The following is a 7,811-nucleotide window of genomic DNA, read 5'->3' as shown; positions in this document are numbered from 1 at the left end:
ACTAGAGATCACATCTCAAAAAATCTGAAACAAACCTTTACGGATGTCAGGAAGTGCAGACCCTCTACTTCGCATGCACGTCAGATGTCATAGGAAAGTGGGATGAACTCCGATCAAATCACCTTCACAACCTAATCAAATAAGGAAGGAGAGAAGCTGGTGTGACACCTCACACCAGCAAGGAGAATGTCTACGATGGGTCCCATGGCAAAGGAGGAGGGGCGGTAAGGATGGGGAGAAGCCAAGGAAGAAAGTAGGGAAGGAGCTCCCTCTTCTCACGCCTCCTCTCTCTTTCTCTTTTCTCTCAATCTGATTTGTTTCTTATATAGCCATAGGTAGAGATCCTCTTTATTTATAAATAACTTCTATGACCCAATAAGTATAGGACTCCTAATTTAAACATACTTAGAATCAATCCAATACTATAAAAGAAGAACTACATGAGATACAATTGCTATCATATATAGTAACCACATTGCACCCATTCCCACCCTCAGATGAGACGCCCACAAATAGCACATCCTAGGTGCTGGTCAGCCTAAGAGAGCGGAAAATCTCAGTGTAAGTGGAATTCCTAATATCTCATCTAAAACGGATCTGATTCAAATCCAATTCGAAGCTGGTTCAAAATAATTTCGTAAGGCAATCAATCCCAAACTCTTTAAGACTTTTGCATTAAGTCTAACTTAAAATTTTAGATTTAATTAAGTTAAATTAATTTAGATCTAATCTAAAATTAATTAGTACTTAAATTTAATCTTTCATATGCTCCATAGATCATTGATTAGAAACTGTTCATCTCTGAAATCGAACCTGAACCTCATGTATAGTGCTAGCTAGACATAGTCAACTCTTTAATCTCATTTGACCCATAACTTAACTCTCAATCAAGTTAGCTTATATGTTCAATCAAGTCAAGTACTTCTAAATTAGATATAGAAATATAAACTAATACTTTTCTACTTTGTCTGACTTGTGTGCATGATTCTATAGATTCAAACACTAAGCCAATAGCAGAGGAACTGATTTCTGTCCTAATCGAGATATCATCTAACATCGATTTTTGATGTCTAGATAGGTTGAATTATCGTAAAAAAATATTTTAGAATCTATGCACATGGTTACTGCATAATTCATCCTATTGATTATAAATGCTCTAGGATGGTCTCAGGTTAACTATCAACCGAGATTACTTCATCTACATCGTATTTTAACCTTTCAAATCCATCTTATGGATTATCCTGATCAAAGCTTTACTAAATTAAAATATAGCGATACATCAACTTCAATAATCTGAAGGGGTCAATCCCATCTTGATCCATATATATGTTGGGAATTATGTCCTAAAGCCAATCGTTTAACGATTGTGCTAATTATAAATGTATATGAATTGATAAATAATAAGAATTATTTGATATTTTTCATCATAAATTTACATCTTCTAACGAACTTCTACATTGTGATGAAGTCCTTAGGACTACTTTGATCGATAAAAAAAGATTTATCGCATAGTCCTTAAACTGATTCATGACCAAACAGTATGCTATTACTAAGATGATAGTGATATCAAGTGTAGGTCATTGTGTGTCATATGCATTGGTTGTTGTCATAACCAAATAGTATGAAGATACTGGTATGGTATACAGGTGAGATATATAAGTACATTATCACGGAACATGACCAGCTGCAGAGCACTCTGCTGTCAAGGGTAGCTCATGAAAGGTATGGGTATAAGTGTCCCTCCGACCTAAGATCACCACGGTGACTTACAAGCAACTCGCTGTACTTTGGTATTAAACTAACTTAATTTTTAATTCAGTGATAAAAGATTTTTGGATGCAGTCAAGTACTTGTCAATTCAGTGTATGAGTCAAGATGGGATTGATCTCTCCGAATTAGTAGAAGATATGCATCAGTGTATTTCAATTTAGCAAAACCTAGGCCCAGATAATCCACATGATGGATTTTAAAAAGATTGAAATATAATGTGGATGATTTATCTAAGATTGACAGTTAAATCTTTAGTCATCTTCGAGCATTAGGATTAAAGGGATGAATTATACGATAACTATATGCCAATAGGTTCTTGAATGTTGCTTCGCTTTTATTCGACCTATTCGGATGTCGGGTCACCATTGCTAGATGGTTACATCGATTGATTTAGAAAGATATTTTTATACTACTGACTTAGATTCGAACTTATGGAGTCATACTCAAAAGAAATTTCTAACTGATCATGTGGCTGATCAATGATTGAGAATCGTTCAAGGGCTTGATCATCAATTCGATTGATGATTAATCTTATGCAAAAGTTATAATAAATTTATTCATCAAATGTTAGTAAATTAATAAAAAATTGATTAGTAATTAGATTACTGATTAACTTAATTTGATTGAGCAGAGAGAATTAAGTAAAATCTAATTGAATTGGATTCAATTAGTTTTGACTCGATTAGGTTATGAGATGACCTAATCGTTAAGGGAGAATTATCCCTGATTTGATCAGAACTTTGATCCAATCAATTCTTAATTTGATTAAAATTTGATAAAAAATTTATGAATCTAATTAAATTGGGTTTCATATATTTTATTTGGGTTAAACCAGATGTGATTTGGTTTGGATTCAAATAAGAAAACTTAGAGTCCTTATTGGAATAGGACTCTTCTCCCTGCGCCAATCCAGATTGCATATTATATATATCCACACACAAAATTATTTTGTATGAGATTTTTTTACATAAAAAAGTTATTTTCTTTATCTATCTCACATCCAAATTTAATTTAATTTTGATAAAAAAATTTTAAAATTAAATTTTAAAATATTTTTTATCAAGAGAATCTGTTCTCATCCAAATCAATCTCTCCATGCCAATAAATTTTTTTCTCCTCATATATGAGACATTTTAAGGAGATTTTTTATGAGAGATTAGTTGAAGAACTAGTTTATCATAAAAAAATATAGAAAAAGATATCTCATATTTTTTTGATATATTTTAGGATATAAAATTATAAAGAGAGGCAGAATCCTGTAAGAGTCCAAGATCACTAGGACTCTTCACCCCACCTCCTTATATGTCTATAAAAGAGGCTTTTATGGTTTCTTTTATGTGTGTAAGATATTAGAGGAGAGCTCTTCATGTGGTAAAAGTTTGGGCATGGTTCATGGCATGAAAAATAGAAAGGAAGATCCTTTCTCTTGGGATGTGCACAAAAGTCTGAATTTCAGATTTTTAATTCTAAGGGTTTAGAAAGAGAGAATAAATTAAAAAAAAATTATTTTCTTCTTTATCTTTCTTTTACCTATTTATCTTCTCCAAAAGTCTATCTTCAATCTCTAAAAAAGTTTCAAAGATTTGAAGAAAAGATCCAGATCAGTCAAGAAGAAGATCTTCACGCAAGCTTGCACTCTCGAGAAGATCGATCAGATCAGGGCTTCGAATGGATTTTTTGTAGAGACTGGACGTATGTGCAGCTACAAGCAACTAGCAAAGATCCTCTTTACCATATCTCTCAATAGTGAAGATCATCGATCCATATAAAAATATCGAGTTCTGAACTCAGATTAAAAGTAGATATGATCTACTATTCACATGCATGCATATTGATTTTATCTTCAGTGTTTTCTTAGATTTATATGTAACATATCATATCATAGATCCTAGAGTAGGTTAATTTGATGATTAGATCATATTCATATTAAATTAATTTGATTAATCTAATAGTCTTCCACTATAATTTTTTTGAAAAAAATTTGAAATACATGGATGAAATCGCCTACACATTCCAATAGTAATATCAGAACTTAGATTCGTTATGACATGATTTATGTGCATATTAAATCTAAAATTTAATTTAATTTAGATATGATATGTAATATCTTAAATTTAAATTTAATCAATAATTGATCACACAAACTGATATAAAGTTGTCCTACTATAGGATTTACCCCTTACAGTGAAAAGATTGTCTTAGTTTATGCTGATCGTTGATAAAATTTGATTTTATGTGTTGCATGTGATATTTATGATCTGATTTAGATATGATCTAAAGTTATAATCAGATCTAATATAATTTAGATTAGATCTAAATTCATGCATATATGATATGTGATTAGATTAGATGATCCGATTAGCAAATACTTGGATTGAGTTGATCACTAGACCGTCTGGTTATAGGAGCAAGAAGGGTTTAAAGGCCTTCTCTTCCCATTAGATGGGATGCTCTTATGACATGTAAGGATGTCATATGATTAGATCCCATGAGGAAGGACGCAAAAGGAAGAACTTATTTTTGTAAAATTTTAGATCTTGAAACTCTAGATTTGTTGTATGTGATACAAAATTGTATGAAAAATAAGACATCTAATTTATATGATTAAAATTATTTTAATCATGATAAAATAAAATCTCAAATCATAAAAATTTTAGATATAATCTAAAAATATTATGATTGATTTTATTTTAGTGTTATGCAAGAATTTTCAGATTTGAAACTCTTTGAAAAGTGCTCACATAATTACTGAGCCAATCCAATTTTGAACTGAGTCGATTCAGTCTCTATGTGTAGCTGGCTCAATATTGATTAAGTCGACCCAATTTTAGAATAAAAAATTTTTGTATAATGATAAATGATATATTTTTATATTTATTGAAGATATTTTTGATAATTTATGGTGCTAAATCTTCTAAAAAACTTAATTTCATAAATAAATTAGATTTTTTTATAAAAATAAATAATTTTAAAAAAATATAAAATTAAAATATATTTATGAATAATAGATATTGAGTTAATTGAGTAATTTAAGAAATAAAATAATAAAAAATTTAATATATATTTTTTTCTATTTTTCAGGTGAAAATCGAAGCGATAATCGAGCGAAAATATCTTAAAAAATAAATTTTATTACCTTCAATGCATGGTGGACTGGTCGCTCGGTCCATGGATTTAAGGGCATAGTCCAGAGGAATAGTTTGTGATCCATGATGCGGTCTACAGGCGAGGTGGAAGAAATTTGCACGATCCGATGGTCCAAATTCATCCAAAACTAGATCGGATGGCTGACATTCGTTACCGATTGAAAGAAAGATTTTTTAGCACTGATCAACGGTCCAGATCAAATCTGAAGCATAATCCAAAGGTCAGAATCATTTTTGACCCTGATAAGGAGTATAATGCTGGTTTTTGGAGCGATCTAGGTGGTCCAATGAAGATCCGACGGTCGGAAAAATTTCTACGAGCATAATACATTTTCTAAGGATTTTAGGACTCCTTTTGTGATCAAAAAAAGATGAAAAATTCACCTATGAATAGAAGATCCAAAAATAAGTGTAGAAAAAAAAGATTGAGTGGAAAAGTAAGAAAAAAATAGAAAAAATAAAAAAAGTTTTAAAAATCTAAGAAAAAGAAGAGGAGAAGTCGGTTCGCTCTATGGAGTACGAAGGAAGAAGGAGAGGTCATCAACCATCTTTTCGTTGAGACTGAATTGATCAACTTTTGATCTTTATTATAGTTTTATATTTATTTTATTTTATTATTCTTTTTAATTTTTTTATACTTAAATTTTAATTTTAATTAATACAAAATTTATTTTATTACACTTTAAATTTCTGTCTTTTATTTTTCGTAAGTAGATACTAGGATCTAGTTAGTAGATCTTCATACCAATTTATTTTATACACCTTAAATTTTTATTATTTATTTTTATTGTAAGTAAAAGTTAGGATCTAAATAGTAGATCTTAGTATCTGATTTATTTTTTATACTTTTAATTTTTATTTTTTGACTTAAATGATTTTTCTTTAAAATTTTATTTTATTTTTATAAAATCAAAGATTTCAAATCAAAATCCTGTCTTCTCTATGAATTCGACCCGACTCGCTACCTTCTACATATTTTTAATTTTTATTGAAGTCAGAATTAGATTGCTAATTACGGTGTCCTAACGATAACATCGCGATCATATCAATTTTTCATATCGTTGTCGGAGAAGGCATCAATTTTAATATTTGATTTCTTTGATTTTCTTATGAATATAACTTACTAATTTTTTTGATTTTTTTTCAAAAAAAAAGAAGGAGAAGAAAAGAAGGGTGAAACGTTCCAATTTGGTGAGATCAATCTTAACCCTAATCCTAACTATTTTTTTAGTATTAATTGCTATTTTTTTTCAAGTTAACCTAAAATTTATCCACATAAATCTGATAAAAATCGCATGACAAGAGTAGAAACTTAATTGTTAGAAGCATTCATCATCTTAAATTTACTTTTGATGATCATTGAAGACAAGGTAAGCTTTCAAGTTTTATTAGTTTCATGCATCTAATTTAGTTGCATAGAACTCTTTGTTTGAAATTGGTTGTGCACATTCATCTTAAATCAATTTAAGGACAATACCCATAATAAGATAAGGTGGAGATTTTATTACCCTTCTTTAGCCCAAAAATAACCAACCAGTGTCTCGCATTGATCCAAACCTAACTAAATCAAGTAGACATTGGCTCCTAGGATCAATTGAGTTCAATTTGAATATTATAGTGAAGTCAAGTACAATGTAAGTTTGGACTCACCTCTGAAACTGATGTCTAAAACTAGAGGTTATAAAGGCTCAACCTAAGTGAACTCATGATTATTTAATTGATTTTGTTAGCTTACCTGGTCAATTTAATTGGTGTCTAAGACAAGCAACGGGGGGACCCCCACGACCCCACCTCTTATCTGGCTAGTTAAAGGAAGTGAGGTCAAACCCAATTTGTATTTAGTCTAAGCCACTATATATCGAATTGTGAGGTCTAAAAAATTTGTAGGTGTCTAGGTTTAATTGTTTGCTAACTTGATTGCAGTTAACACTTAACCACAACTAATTTTTCTTATCTTACGTCTTTAGATCTAGGACTTTTTCTTTCTTTTCTCTTCTCTTTCTCCTTTTTCTTAAAAAAAAAAATTAAATCATACATTAGGATTTGCACTGGTATATGCACGGTAGAAGATCTCTTTATCCTGACCTAGTTGAATCTAATCTTGAAATTGAACGGCTGATTCATGCGAAACCTGAAAATCAAATGGCTGGAGACCCTAGAGAACCATCTAGACAGATGAAAGAATATTTTATTCCTTCTATCTATAACCCATCGACTTGTATTCACTTACCTGATATCCCTGTAAGCCATTATGAGATCAAGTCGACCACAATCTAGATGCTCCCATCTTTCTACGAGAATACCAATGAAGATCTTTACAAGCATCTAGATGAGTTCTTAGAAATTTATTCCATGATGAAAATTCAAAATTTTACTGATGATGCACTTAGATTGACCCTATTTTCTTTCTCACTTAAGGACAAAGCCAAATACTGACTTGACACAATAAGGAGACCGATCCGAACATGGGTTGAAATGCAACATTAGTTTCTTAAAAAATTCTATCCCATAGATCGAACCAATACCATGAGGCAAGCCATCACTGAATTTGCTCAGCTTTCAGAAAAATAAATTTATGAATCATGGGAGAGACTTAAGAAACTTCTTAGAAAATATCCACACCATGGGCTATCTAAGTGGCAAATTATTCAAGCTTTTTATGAGGATTTTGATGATCAATACAGACAGATGGTAGATGCATCTTGTGGGGGTGCATTCATGCGTAAGAGTGAGGATGAAGCTTATACTTTGTTTAAAATCTTGATTGAAAATTCGATCAATCATGCTTTATTATCCTCCAACAAAAGATCAATCCCTCATTAAAAGTGAGTAGAAATTTTTGAGATCAAGCAAACAAACTCTAGTCCTAAGGTTAATTTGAACCTAATAGCTCAA

At 30.8% G+C, this 7,811-nt stretch overlaps 1 non-coding gene across 1 annotated transcript; it reads right to left on the bottom strand.

Annotated features, from left to right (window-relative positions):
• Positions 1 to 7,439: 7,439 nt before the first annotated feature.
• Positions 7,440 to 7,546, bottom strand: LOC114914162 (small nucleolar RNA R71). Its single transcript, XR_003800781.1, has one exon. It is a non-coding gene; the product is annotated as a small nucleolar RNA R71 (small nucleolar RNA).
• Between the last annotated feature and the right edge of the window lie 265 nt (positions 7,547 to 7,811).

The sequence above is a fragment of the Elaeis guineensis genome, chromosome 4, assembly GCF_000442705.2.
Source record: "Elaeis guineensis isolate ETL-2024a chromosome 4, EG11, whole genome shotgun sequence".
NCBI lineage: Eukaryota > Viridiplantae > Streptophyta > Magnoliopsida > Arecales > Arecaceae > Elaeis > Elaeis guineensis.
This window is presented reverse-complemented; position numbering and strand designations above follow the sequence as displayed.